General features: G+C 41.4%; 1 long non-coding RNA gene across 3 annotated transcripts; it reads right to left on the bottom strand.

Moving 5' to 3' along the window:
• Positions 1-1345: 1345 nt before the first annotated feature.
• On the bottom strand, positions 1346-11951 carry LOC113612882 (uncharacterized). 3 transcript variants are annotated; one of them, XR_003430007.1, is made up of 3 exons: positions 11460-11951; positions 4922-5008; positions 1346-1465 (listed from the first exon to the last, which is right to left on the bottom strand). It is a non-coding gene; the product is annotated as an uncharacterized LOC113612882 (long non-coding RNA). The 3 variants fall into 3 exon arrangements; XR_003430008.1 differs by lacking the exon at positions 1346-1465 and adding an exon at positions 2532-2581; XR_003430006.1 differs by lacking the exon at positions 1346-1465 and adding an exon at positions 2595-2916.
• Positions 11952-15312: the final 3361 nt, after the last annotated feature.

Genomic DNA, 15312 nt, shown 5'->3' with positions numbered 1-15312 from the left:
CTCTCCAGGGGGCTCCAGCTTCGGGGTCTGCGCCCACATCCCTCCCCATCCGCAGCCCCTCCTGGATGGTCTCTGGCTTCCAGGCCTCAACCTTCTGCCACCGCCTGGGGCAGGCCAGGAAGCAGGCACTGGCAGTAGACCAGAGGGCAGTAGATATCCCACGGCCGGATGTCACACCCAGCTTTTTTTAACCCAGTTTTGCTTCCTGTTTTTCATTTGCCAGGGCTTCGAGGCAAAAGAGAAAGTCAGAACCGTTGTAAACAGGATGCCTTCAGGTTAGGGGTCTTTGGTTCCTTTCCAAAGTCACCTGAGGACACTGAAACTTGCGGAGCGCCTGATGGGGTCCTGGTGGGTTAACAGTGGATCAAAGAAGACTGCCCGCTGCTCAGGCTGTCTCCCAAACCGGGTCCCTTCCTGGCAAAGCAGGGGAAAGTCTGCAGCAGGCCACAGGCTGGTTGCCACGCTGGCCTACCAGAGGTGGGGACGAGGCTGTCTAACCTGTGTTAACCAAGACTTTTGAGAACAGAAAACCCTGCTTGTGACCACACACACACACACACACACCCGAAAAGTGTTGATGTGTGGTTAGGAGCTCAGGTCTCAGGAGGCACAGATCAAAAAGCATTGAGTTGCATGCGTTCCAGGACTACAAAATGGGGAAAGCTCACAGAGGCAAAAAACTGCAAGGTTACATAAATTGTCAAGAATTCGGATTGGAGCTGGCAAGAAATAAGGGTGCTTGTTTAAACAAGAATGTGTTGGGGTTCAAAATGGTTATACAGTTGCAGGGCAGGGAGGGGGGCACTTGGAAACAGTGTCTGCAGCCGGCAGCTGCTTGCAAATATCGTGAAAATGGCTGGTGGTGTTCTTAAATTAGATACAGTTCCGAAAGTTCAAGTCCTCAGTGATGCAAGAATGCATCTGAAACCACATCCACCGATGGCCACCTGGCTCCATTCTGGATGTGTGAACCATAGTTACTCCATTTTGATTTTTAAATGATCTTAAATATAGCATCACCTGTCTCCATCACACTTTCTCGGACTTCCTTGGGGTGATCAGATCTCAAAGCTGAGGATCTGTCCACAGTGAGATTGGTCCAGGTGGAAAGGAGTTTAGGAACATGTTCTCAAAACAATACCATAACTGCATTTTTTTTTTTTTTTTGTGGTACGCAGGCCTCTCACTGTTGTGGCTTCTCCCGTTGCGGAGCACAGGTTCCGGAAGCGCAGGCGCAGCGGCCATGGCTCACGGGCCCAGCCGCTCCGCGGCACGTGGGATCCTCCCGGACTGGGGCACGAACCCGCGTCCCCTGCATCGGCAGGCGGACTCTCAACCACTGCGCCACCAGGGAAGCCCTTCCTCATTGTTGAGTAGATGTCAAGCTTCCATCATCAGCTCCTCCTCCAGGTCCAGCTGGGGAGTTTTCTTGTCCCTACGTGGTTAATCCAGGACTGTCATGGCACTATGGAAAAATTATTTCAGGTCTCAGTACCATGAGGGTCTTTCACTTTGCAATGCAATGTCACCTTTCCATAAATTATTGTTTTTTATGTGCAGAGAGCATGTCCTAGGGGTCATTAACTTACTGAGCTCACTGAGCAGGATGTGGGTCTCACGCCACCATTGTTTTATTGTTTTGGGGCACGTCTCATGCTTCGGTTGCATGGCTTTGTTGATACACAAGCCTGCTTCATTTTGTGGTTAAGCAAACCTGCTTTCTTAAGTGATCGTTAACTTACAGGGGTCTCCCATACTTTTCTTACTTACAATCCCCTAGTGGGGTTAACTATTTAATTACCGACTTTGTCCCTTGACTGTGTCCCTTTCAGATTCATGTCATTATACATTTTTCAAAATCCATAGCATATAGAACACAAAGAGTGAACCCTCATTTAGACTATGGACTTCAGTTAATAATAATGTAGTGAAATTTGTTCATCAGCTGTAACCAGTGTAACACAATAATGGAAGGTGTTAAAAATAGGGGAAGATGCATAAGAGGAAGAAACGCATACGGGAACTCTGTATTTTCTGCTAAAATTTTCTGCAGACCTAAACTGCTTTTTTTCTCATAAAGCTAAAATGAAGTCTGTTAATTTTTAAAAGCAGGTGACTTTTAGTCAACATTATAACTGTTTTTAGCACAGTGACCTAAGAACCCACTCATCCTTAACCTAGAACTGAAAGTTATACATGTTACATGTACAGAGCTCCAGTGAGTGTGCTCTGTACACGTGACATAAGCTAAGGGTCAAAGATCATTTGCTGCCACAATTCTTTAAACGAAAATCAGAAAAAGGCACTTTATTTTTTTACTTTTTAAAGTTATTTATTTTTGGCTGCATTGGATCTTCATTGCTGAGTGCAGGCTTTCTCTAGTTGCAGCAAGCAGGGGGGGCTACTCTTCGTTGCGGTGCGTGGGCTTCTCATTGCAGTGGCTTCTCTTGTTGTGGAGCATGGGCTCTAGGTTCACGGGCTTCAGTGGTTGCAGTGCATGGGCTCAGTAGTTGTGGCACATGGGTTTAGTTGCTCCATGGCATGTGGGATCTTCCTGGACCAGGGATCGAACCCGTGTCCCCTGCATCGGCAGGCAGATTCTTAACCACTGCACCACGAGGGAAGTCCCTGAAAAAGGCACTTTAGAAACTGCTGGAGACACTGCTAAACAAATTAAAGCACTAACCCATCAAGAGAAAAAGATTGAGGCTGAAATCTGTATTTTTGCTTGGCTATGACCATAGTAACTTTTGAAAGAGAATTTTTACCCATCCATCTACACTTGCTGAAGGGTAAATATAATTTTAAAAATGTTTATTTTACAACACAGGCCCAGCTTACAAAGCAGTGTATCAGAATTACCTGTGGGGTAAACAAAAAAAACAGCAGCAGAAGGAGCACCAACATGGCTGTTCCCTGACAACAGAGAACATGAAGGAGAAGGTCAGGAGAAGAATGAACAGATTATCTTCATAAGCAAAGAAAATTGACTTCCTTTTCTTGAAGGTACCTAATTAGAGGTAACAATAGTGTCCTGACCATCCAGATTATTGCACTTGAAAAAGCAAACAAAACTTTATCATTACAGGAAAAAACAAAAGATATATATATATAGCTCTTTTATGTTTTATGGAAACCAGACTCCTATTCTCCAACTGAGACTGGGGTAAAAGGGAAACTGTCTCTCTTGATGATTATATTTCAAAGAGATGGCTCCCAAGTCTTTGGGAAAGACGTTCTTGGGTCTTTCCCAAAGACCCAGGCAAGAGGCTATGAGATTTACCTCTCAAACAGGCCGAAAGAAAGAATTTACAATTGTACAATTGCAAGTTTTCTAAGGTAAATGCTCTAAGAAAAGGGAAGTGAGGGATCTATAGTTAGGTAGACACTTGTCTAAAGTTTATACAAGTTTAGGGAAATATCAGGGCTGTCCAGGTCATCATATACATGCATCAATCTTGTTCAGAGGTACCGTGATACCCTTTAAATTTCTAGCAGAAGACCTAACAGAATATTTTATATGAATTTGCAATATGGGTTGCATTTTGTGTTGCAAACAATTAAAAGACTCTTAGCAAAGCAACACAATAAATATTGTTTTCATCTACTTGAATTTAGACAGACTACTTACCCAGCCTTGGGCAAAATTTTATTTTAGTTCTTTCTCTGTATAACTTCATATTGAAGTTATCATAAGAGCAACAAGTGGTGCGGTAGGCTGCAAAAGGAGCCTGGGTTTTGGAGATTGGAAACAGATGGTCAGTCTTGCTCTTTACTCATCCATAAAGTCCAAAGACCCAATACCTGGGAAATGCAGGTATTGATGTATCAAATGAAATAATGTGGATTGAAGCATTTACCAATAATTTGAGCTTTCTGACTTCACTATACAGAAGTTTTAAGGACAAAAAAAAAGAAAGGCCTGCAGCGCCCCCTGGTATGAACTCTTAGTAAATGAACTCAGGTAAAGCAAACAAACAAACAAACAACAAAACAAAACAAAACAAACGCAAACCAAAAAAACCCTTGGGTTTTTGGAGCAGCTACACAAGTTGCACTCTAGCGATCACTACTCCATTTCTTTATGTACAAATACCCTCAGAGGTGTGGACAAACATCAAACGCAAACTCTTAATGAGCAGCGCCAGTGTCCACCTCCTTCCCTTTCCCACTCCCACAGCCTGTGCACATGCACACACACACAGACACACACACACACCAAGGGGGGCTTTGGAATAAAATCCTCGAAATAACTGATTCTGGCTGTGTCATTTACAGCCGTGGTTTAAACACTTTGCTATGGTGCCTGAGAATCATCTGGAGATCCTGTTAACTGCAGATTTGAATTCACTGGGTCCGAGGTAGGACCTGAGGTCCTGTATTTTTAACAATCTCCCAGGCAAGGCCTCTGCTGCTGGTGATGGGACATCCAACAACTTCCAGCCCTGGCATCTGTGCAGGCAGAAACACTCACTGCCAGGTCAGTAAAAGGAGCAGGTTCGTGAAGTCCTTAGAAGAATCCCCTCCCAGAGCAGGAGGCTGTGGAGGTGATCAGGGGAAGTTTGCTTCGGGTAAAGAAGAGGGTGCCACACAACATAAAGAGGGGACCAGCCCCCAGGAGCAAGCAGATCTTGTTTTCAGGTATCATCACATCCACCCCTCCCCCACCCTTATTTTGCAAAACTCAGGTTCAAGAAGGGAGGCAGTGGGCTTCCCTGGTGGCGCAGTGGTTGAGAATCCGCCTGCCGATACAGGGGACATGGGTTCGTGCCCCGGTCTGGGAAGATCCCACATGCCGCGGAGCGGCTGGGCCCGTGAGCCATGGCCGCTGAGCCTGTGCGCCCGCAACGGGAGAGGCCACAACAGTGAGAGGCCCGCGTACAGGAAAAAAAAAAAAAAAGAAGGGAGGCAGACCACTCACCTGGGACAGATTTCAGAATTTCTACTCAGACTTCTTCAAAGCCCAAGGAATTATTCTTCCTAAAACTCCACTTCTTCTGAGCCTGCCCTTGTGGAAAGGGGAGAGGAACAACTTAGTGGCTTTGAAAGTGACTTAGGGAGACCCGGGAAGTGACTTCCTTGATTTGGAAAGGGATGGCTACATGCTCTGGGTACTTCCCTCCTGCCTCTGGTGTATCTGGGAGGTGAATAAAGGGAAATGCACTTCAGGAGTAGGTGGAGGGAATTAGGGGTTCTTGGAATGGTGTTCATGGTGTTAAAAACAAGACGAACCCAAAACGCAGTCACTTGTGCTAAGTCACTAGCAACCAATTCACCAAACTGAGGCTTAACTATAGTTTTGGTTCCCCCAGAAATGGAATCTTACACCAGTTGATCAAGAATTACCTGACCAGCAATAGCTATGTAATCTTGTCATCACCTAAAGGAAAGTAACTTTGCATTAACTAGCCCACTTTCTTTGCCTGGTATAATTTCCTTGATGCTATTCCCCTCTGTCTGAAAGTTTTTCATTTTGTACAGCGCCTTGGAGCTCCTTTCTGTCTGCTAGATTGGATGCTGCCCAGTTTGAATCAATTTTTGCTCAAATAAACTCTTTAAATTTTTAATATTCCTCATTTTAACTTTTAACAATAAGACAATGTCTGCAGAGAGCAGGTCACAGGAGAAGGTAGGAATTTTAGTGGCCAAGGTAACAAGTCCACTTAACCACCTACCTTTACATCATACAGACAAAAACCAAGTTGTTGACTGAGCAGATCAGGCCTTATACACTGTGATAAAGCTTAGTGTTTCCTGTGCAAAACTAAAAATAAGAATCCCTTCCAGGTCAAAACTCCGACATAAGGAATAATGATTTTTCTTCCTACTTCACCAATTACTTAAAATAAATAATAACACTTTTTTCAATGATTTTTGAATGACTAAAGAATGCTATATACATACTTTATATGTGTTATTTATTATTTATTTTATAGTGGCTGTAACACAGAGTGTAAGCAACACATATTAGGACTACCATAGAGTGAGCTTTTCACCAGCCAGAAGCTGTGGGCAAAAATCTTGAATGTCACTTCTGAGATTAGGTTAGATGACTATGTTTTTTTTCTTGTTTTTTTTTTTTAATTAATTTTTGTTGGATTATATTTGCTTTACAATGTGTTAGTTTCTGCTGTACAGCAAAGTGAATCAGTTATACGTATACATATGTCTCCTCTTTTTAAGATTTCCTTCCCTTTAGGTCACCACAGAGCACTGAGTAGGGTTCCCTGTGCTGTACAGTAGGTTCTCATTAGTTATCTGTTTTATACATAGTAGTGTACATATGTCAATCCCAATCTCCCAAGTCATCCCACGCCCCCCTTCTCCCCTTAGTACCCATAAGTTTGTTCTCTACATCTGTGTCTCTATTTCTGCTTTGCAAATAAGTTCATCTGTACCATTTTTCTAGATTCCACATATAAGTGATATTATACGATATTTGTGTTTCTCTTTCTGACTTCACTCTGTATAAGTCTCTAGGTCCATCCATGTCTCTGTAAATGGCACTATTTCGTTCCTTTTTATGGCTGAGTGATATTCCATTGTATATATGTACCACATCTTCTTATCCATTCCTCTGTCGATGGACATTTAGGTTGTTTCCACCTCCTGCCTATTGTAAATAGTGTTGCAATGAACATTGGGGCGCGTGTATCTTTTTGAATTATGGTTTTCTCTGGGTATATGCCCAGGAGTGGGATTGCTGGGTTTCTTGTTGTTTTTATTGTTTTTTCTTTTTCTCTTTTTATTTTCCCCCTAGGCCTGCCATAATAAATTACCACAAACTGGGTGGCAGCAGAAATTTATTTTCACACGGTTATGGAGGTTAAAATTCTGAGATCAAGTTGTCAGGAAGATGATGCTCTATTGAAGTCTATCATGGATAGTCTGTTCCCTGCCTTTCTCTTAACTTCTGGTATCACCAGGAATCCTTGGCATTCCTTGGCCTGTACCAGTGTAATTCCTCACATGGTGTTCTTCTCTCTGTGTCTGTGTCAGTGTCCAGTTTTCCCTCTTCTTATATGGATACCAGTCATTTTGGATTAAGGGCCCAGCCTACTCCAGGATGACCTTGTCTTAATGAATTATATCTACAATGCTCCCATTCCTGAATGAGATTATATTCTGAGGTGGTGGGGGTTAGGAATTCAACATATCTTTTAGGGGGACACAATTCAACCCATAACACTGTAGGAGCCCTTACTCTAGGGACCGCAAGATGCCATGTTGTGAATAGCTGTATGGAGTGTCCCACTGGCAAGGAATTGATGTTTCTGGCCGCCTGACGGCTCCCGACTTCCAGATGAGTGAGCTGGGCAGCAAATCCTTTTCCAGCCAACCTTGAGATCACTAACCCCGGTCAACACCTGGATTGCAGACTTATAAAAGAACCGGAGGCACCTAATAACTCTGTGCCCAGATTCCTGAGCCATAGAGACTGAGACGCTAAATGTTTGTTTTGTTATGCTGTGGTTGGGGTAATTGGTGAGGCGGCAGTTGGTAATTTACACATATTTTGGTATGCAGCAGGATGTGTTGCCATAACAAAGACCTAAAAATGTGGGAGTGGTTTGAGAACTGGGAATGAACAGAAACGGGAAGGATTTTGAGGAACGTAGTAGAGAATGTCCAGATTCCCTTGAACAGATTTTTAATAGAAATCCGGATTTTGGGGATGCTGTTAATGAGGGTTTAAAAGAAAGTGAAGAACATGTTATTGGAAACTGGGGGAAAGAAGATTCTTGTTAAATACTGTCAGAAAGTTTAGCAATCCTGTTATCTGCAGTTATGTGGAAAGCAGAAAATCTCCTAAATTGAATGGGTCGATCGAGCTAAGGGGATTTCCAAGCAAAATGTTGAAGGCACAATCTCATTCCTTCTTGCTGTTTTGAGTGAAATGAGAGAAGAGAGACAGAAATGGAGGAGGGCATGTTTTAAACAAAATGGAGCCAGGGCTTTATGGATTTTAAAACTCCCAGCCTCTCCATAGGGCACCGGATGGTAACATGAACAAATAGTTTCTTCACAAAGACCAAGTCAATGGTAATACCAGGAGTACTGTGGTCTAACAATGAAGCCTAGGCTATTACTGTAAAAACTATTGTTTAGATTTCAGAAAAATGGAAACTAATGCCGAGAGAACTATAGTCACGCTAAAGGTCCTTCAATGAGCTTAAGGCTATAACCCACAGATATTCCGAACCAAGCAACAGGATGCTTACAGCATTGTCCCTCAGTGTGTCAGCAGGGGTCCAAGTTAGAAAAAGGTTTGAGTTGTTGTTGTTGTTTAGTGGCAATTGCCCTAATGAAAGTCACAGGAGATGCACAAGGTTTTTGAGAGAATCATATCAGCAGAAACCCTGCCAATTTGGATCGAAAGGTCAGAGACAATATAAAATGAAAGAGGTATTTTATTGCCTCTTGACAATAAAGGTGGACCCCCAAATTTCTACTCTGGTGAAGTAGGCTGAGAACATTTCTCAGCTACAAATATGTGCTACCTTTTGTGATAAAAGAAGGGTGACATAGCAGGTGAACAAAGAACACAGAGGGTGGAGCTGAGAGACACAGAGCATTATTCCCACATCTTGAAACATAATCAAAGAGCTTCAGGTGTTTGTCTGGCTGGATATTAGAATTGCTATGGACCAGTCACTCCTGTGTGCCTACCACTTGATCCCTTTTTCAACAAGAATGTCTATAGTTCTTATTCTATATCGCACCCTTGTATGTGGAGTGTGTAGGGAGCAAATAGCTTGTCTCTTTAGTTTCTCTGATCTACATTTCTACAGAAAATGTGCTCAGAGAACTACATCCAAAGGAACATCCACTTATGAATCTGATTTATTTGATAAGATTCTGCACTTTGAGCTAATGTTTTAGTGGGATTAGATGCTTGGGAATCTTGGGAGGGTGAATGTACTTTGCATGTAGGAGAGAGGTGAATTATTGCACGTCAAGAGTGAATTGCACTAGACAGCCTCTAGGGGCCCCCAATGATCCTGCATCCTTATGTTCATGCCTTTGTGTAATTCACTCTACTTGAGTCTGTGCTGGTCCTAGTAACTAATTTCTGATGAATATAATGCAGCAAAATGAATACATGCCACTTTTGAGATTAAGTTACCAAAAGAACTGTGAATCCTGTCTTGTGTGAACTCTGTTACTCTATTTCCTGTAACTTTATGAAGAGGTCCATGTGTGAAACAACTGCTGTCTACAGCCAACAACCATCAGGGGCCTGAGGCCAACTAACAGCCGTGTGAGTGAGGTTGGAAGCAGATTTTCCTCCAGTTAAGCCTTGAAATGACTGCATCCCTGGCCGGCACCGTGATTGAGAACCCTTACATCAGAGTGTCCAGCTAAGTTGCACCCAGGTTCCTGAGCCACAGATGCTGTGATATAATAAATGCTTGTTGTTTTAAGCTGTGAAATTTTGGATGTAATTTTTGAAACAGTAGTAAAGCCAATAAAACCATCAAACATGTGTCAACAAATACAGGGAAAACGTAGAGTGAGGTTAGGAGAGGATTAAACGTAGATAATACTGAGCTAGACTGCTGAAATTTCTGAATTAGAGTATTATTATTGTTCGTGCTTAAAATATTTTTCTCATAAATGATATATTATGTATTTTAAAAATTCACTCAGGGATCTGAAGGTGGAGTCCGTTTAAATACCATCGGAAAAATATTTTCTGACAATCAGCTGATATTAAAGCATTCTACACGGGTGTTTAGAGCAGACAAATGATTCTTCTTATCAATTATTTGAAAATGCTATTACATTTATTTATATAATCTCTTCTTTTGTATTCCACCCAGATTCTACTTGCACTGTTCTTCACGTGTGCATATAGAGTTTACCTATTCCTCAAAATCCTTTGACAGTTTCATATTATACCTGGTGTAAAACTGAAAATTCCTGACCCATCCATATTACTATACCCATCACTTCCAAAACTATCTTTGAACAAATGACTGGCTTAGAGAGCTTCCCCCACACACAGCAAATTTCCAGAAATAATTTACAGGGGACCTATGCATAGATGCTCCCTTTGCACCATCTTACTGCCATCCCCACCACAATTAGGATAAAAAGAATCCAAAAGCAGATCAAGAATTTGTATTTGAATAAATGTTTCGGGAAAAATAAGATAATTTCATAAAAATACTTCTTCATTCTTTAAGAAATCATGGACAACTTAGACTGAAAAAATGCTTATAACAGATGAAATTAAAAGGATAAGACATAATACAGAGATGAAAAATGAGCTGGCAGGACTTCCCTGGTGGCGCAGTGGTTGAGAATCTGCCTGCCAATGCAGGGAACACGGGTTCAAGCCCTGATCTGGGAGGATCCCACATGCCGCAGAGCAACTAGGCCCGTGAGCCACAACTACTGAGCCTGCGCGTCTGGAGCCTGTGCTCCGCAACAAGAGAGGCCACGACAGTGAGAGGCCCACGCACCGCGATGAAGAGTAGCCCCCGCTTGCCACAACTAGAGAAAGCCCTCGCACAGAAACGAAGACCCAACACAGCCAAATAAATAAATACATTTATTAAAAAAAAAAAAATGAGCTGGCATCTCTCAGCACAGAAAAGGAAGGTGAAAGGTGTTTCCTTATCAGAAACAAAGGAATGCCTTCTGATATTCTGTAGAAACGTCATGAAGTAGAATTGACTCTGCCAAACAAGTAAAAGCACTTTAAAAGGTGATTGTTACGAAAGAAGGAATGAGATCTGAAAAGTCTAAAATCAGTATTTCTGAAGACTAGAACACCACAGAAAAAAAGTTATGCATTAATAGAAGATAACTCTACCCAAATAAGAGGACAACTAAGTCTGAGCATTAATAGAAAAAAAGCACATCCTGGTGATGTCCCTTATTTTTAGGTATAAAGAAAAAGTATCCTGCTCACCTTAGACTTTGTCACAGCCCCATCAATGACTGAAAATAAAAGAATAATGTCTACCTTGTCTGAGGAACACAGCAAATGAGCCGAGCTCTTACACCCTCCTGTTCTCATGCAAATGTAAAATCAAAACCTGACATTAGGAACTTACTGAATGCAACATATATAGACTCTTTCTGAAAATAAACTACTTAACAAAGAAATCCAGACAACCAATGGATAGTTGGAAATAAGAATCTCAAAAAATGTGAAGACATTGTACAAAATGACTGGAACTATAGATTCTCCACTGGGGCTAATGACTCTACTTAATACTGAAGTTTAAGTAAACACATAATTAATATTACACTGTATATGATGAAATATAGACCTGAGGTTAAACCACAGTTGAAATTATTATTACCCCCCCAAAAGGGATGCAAATATAAGAAATATAAATGTGGCTAAGTTCTTCCTCTGACAAAAGCAGGAATTCATTTGATAGACTTTTGATCAACCAACAAATATAAAAATTAAGAATATTAATTTAAATTATAAAACTTACAGAGTAATATTTTGGTTCCATAAGACACCCGTGATCTCTGTCCCCTCTTTAACTTCTAAAATTTGGCATCTATCCGTGAGCAAAAGTGCCTCTGTGGGAGCTGTGGTACGCATCACCACACACCAAGGTACTCAGGAAGAGTACCTCTGCATTGGGTAACAGGCAGATATACCCCAATAAAACTGTGGAACAGGCTCCAACCTCTGCAAAATGCTGGCTTGCACAGATACATCTGGACAAGAGAGCCTTTATAGATGTTCAGGTTTCTAAAGAAGTTCTAGAACTCCGTAGGAGCAAAAAAACAAACAACAACAAAAAAAACCCACTGAAACGGGTAAGAGGAATTTTACAAGCATCACCCCTCCCTCAAGGTGGCACAGCTTAGATAAGAAGGAGGCTGAGAATCCCTCCCAAGGGGAAAAGAGACAGCGGTGAGTGAACACCGGGATTCCCCAGCCGTGATGGCTCTCGACTACAGAGTATGAAAGAAAGAGGCAGATAAGAATATCAGAGGGCATTAAAGAGATGCCTACTGACTGTGGTCTAGACTCGAGCAGGAGACCCACCCAGGGTGGGTCTTCACTTGAGGATGCCCCCAACTGCCTGTGGGCGCCCTCAATGCCCCAAGTGCCAAACCTACACCTTCTCCCACTCTGTGCTTCGCTCTTTGGGTGTGTTCCTGAGGGCGGTGTTGGAAGCAAGCTTGTATAGACAGAGAGGACGCACAGAAAATAGGGCATGGTCTGAACACAAGTGAGAAACCACAATCTTGAGCTACAGCACCAGCTTCTAGAAGAGAAAAAGGAGGTTACCAACAGTCAGCCTGGTGTGTTGTAAGGTGGAGAGAAGGCATAGAAGCTTAAGAATTCTGCCAAAAGAGGGAGCAGGAAGTGTGCAGGAAGTGTGTCCATACAAGATGGAAGAAAGCCTCAGCATATAAGCAGGACCAACCAAAAGTATCTCTCACTTGAAGGCAGCTAGCAAAGATTGGAGAGGGTGACTGCTACTTCAAATGTGAAAACACTAATGCAAACCTCCGAGGAACATAGAATCAAAGACAGGAGGGAGGACTACGCTGAACCCGCCCACCTGCCCTCTCACCGGTGCCTCCGCCCGACCAGGTTTCTTTAAAAGTGATTGAAGACAGTAATTCAAGGTGCCTGAAAATCCTGCTACAGGTAAACTGCAGGTCCTACAAGTTCTTGATCGCTTGAAAATGAAATTACAGGAGAAGGGTGACACTTTGCAGAATGAGAAGCTATCTATGTTTTATAAAACGCCAGTCCTCTCTTCATCCAGATACGCACACTTCAACAGTCCATCAAGCAACTGAAGGGGCAGCTCAGCCATATACCCTCAGCTTGTTCAGCCAACTTTGATTTTTCTAGGAAAGACTTACTGATGATCATGGATGGTGCCATTACTAATGGGAATGCCCAAAGGTCCTCTAATAACTTGACTGTGTCTGGGTTATTTCCTTGGACCCCAAAGTCGGGAAATGATGATATTAACTCAATCATGCAACAGATGGCTCAGGGCCAGCAAATTGAATATATAGATATAGAACAGCCCTCAACTGGAGGCCTTGGATTCAGTGTGGTGATGCTCAGAGGTCAAAATCTGGGAGAAGCTGATATCTTCGTGAAGGAAGTGCAGCCAGGGAGTATAGCTGGCAGGGATCAAAGGTTGAAGGAAAATGACCAAATATTGGCTATTAATCACATACTTACCACTGGGTCAGGACATTTCCCAACAGCAAGCAACTGCATTGTTAGAACAAACCATTAGATCTTTATGTCTGGTTGTGGCCAAGGAACCAGTCCATGCAAAAAAACAGTACTTCTACCAGCCTAATCAATGCAACTCTGCCTGAAACAGTGAGTTGCAAATTTGGAAAAATACTTAATTGTGAATTATGCCTTTGATTTTAAGAAGTGTAAAGACATTTAGAAGGTGTTAGTTTACTCGTCATAGTTCAAGATAGATGATTATATCTCCAAATGCAGCATTAACATGTTAAGATATTTCACAGAGGATTTTTGTTCTGTTTTGTTTTGTTTTTTCAATGTCCTATGATTCTCCTTGTTTAAGATTATTATTTAATATAGAGGGCAAATTGTAGAATTGGGTATAATTTGGTAATGGAAAGAGTTCCTTGGTGATATAGCCACTTAATTAAGCTGAGAGTTTTTATTAGAGATTTACTGTTGAGTATCTTAAGTAAGATTTGGTTATTTGTTTCAAAAGCATTATTTTTGTAAATTATATTGGGTGTTTATGAGTAGATTATGGATACTGCACAATTATAGAAGTTTCTCTTTTTTTCATGTAAGGATGTATACTGAACAATTTAAAAGAATAAAAGCTTATGTCTCCTTTGGGAATCTTTAAACTTGTTTTATAACATTTAACAGATTTTGGCTTGCATCTTCAGAACACAAGCTAATAACTCTTATTTTCTTATTAAAAAAAAAGAATCAAAGACACATGACATCAGCAAAAGTCATAGTAATCCTTCAATAATAAAAGTCAAAGACACAGAGATTTATTATTTACCAGATAAAAAATTCAAAATAGCTGTTTTGAAGAAATTCAGTGAGCTACAAGAAAGCACAGAAAGGAAATTCAGTGAAATCAGAAAAACAATATATGAACAAAATGAGAAATTTAACAAAGAGGTAGAAACCACAAAATCAAACAGAAATTCTGAACCTGAAGATTTCAATGAATAAAAAGAAGAATGCAGTAGAAAACATCAATAGCACTTAATATATTAAGCAAATACCAGATCTGAAGGGAGAAACAGGGGCAATACAATAATAGTAGGGGACTTCAAACCCCACTTTCAGCAATGGACAGATTGCTGAATCAACAGGGAAAAGCTGAACTTGAACAATACTTTAGACCAAACGGACCTAACAGACACTTACAGAGCATTCCATGCAAAAGCAGCAGAATACACATTCTTCTCAAATGCACATGGAACATTCTCCAGGACAGATCATATGACAGGTCACCAAACAAGTCTTAGCAAATTTAAAAAGACTGAAATCATACCAAGTTTCTTTTCCAACAACAAGAGTGTGAAAAGAGAAGTCAACAACATGAGGAAAGCTGGAAAAATTACAAACATTTGGGAGTTAAACAACACTCCCAAACAAACAATGAATGAGAAAAGAACTCAAAGGGGAAATTTTAAAGTATCTTGAAAAAATGAAAATGGAAACAACACACAAAAATCAATGGGATGCTGCAAAAACTGTTCTTAGAGAGACATTTTAGTGATAAATGCATGTATTAAGACAGAAGAAAGATCTCAAACAAACAACCCAACTTCAAAGCTCAAGGAGCTAGAAAAAGAAAGACAAACTAAGCCCAAGGTTAGCAGAAAAAAAGGAAATAACAAATAAGAGCAGAAATAAATGAAATAGAGACTAGAAAAACAATAGAAAAGATCAATGAAAATTATTTGACACCCATATATGATGAAAACTAACAATAAGATGGGTATAGAAGAAATATAACTCAACATAATATAGGCCATATATGACAAACCCACAGCTAACATCATACTCAACAGTGAAAAACTGAAAGTTATCTCTCTAAGATTAGGAATAAGACAAGCATGTCCAGTCTCACCACTTTTAATTAACATCATATTGGAAGCCCTAGGTAGAGAAATTAGGCAAGAAAAAGAAATAAAAGTCATCCAAACTGGGCTTCCCTGGTGGCGCAGTGGTTGACAGTCTGCCTGCCGACGCAGGGGACACGGGTTCGTGCCCCAGTCTGGGAAGATCCCGCATGCCGTGGAGCGGCTGGGCCCGTGAGCCATGGCCGCTGGGCCTGCGCGTCC

Source organism: Aethalodelphis obliquidens, unplaced genomic scaffold (assembly GCF_003676395.1).
Source record: "Aethalodelphis obliquidens isolate GAN/ISIS:26980383/991018 unplaced genomic scaffold, ASM367639v1 scaffold83, whole genome shotgun sequence".
NCBI classification, from domain to species: domain Eukaryota; kingdom Metazoa; phylum Chordata; class Mammalia; order Artiodactyla; family Delphinidae; genus Aethalodelphis; species Aethalodelphis obliquidens.
This window is presented reverse-complemented; position numbering and strand designations above follow the sequence as displayed.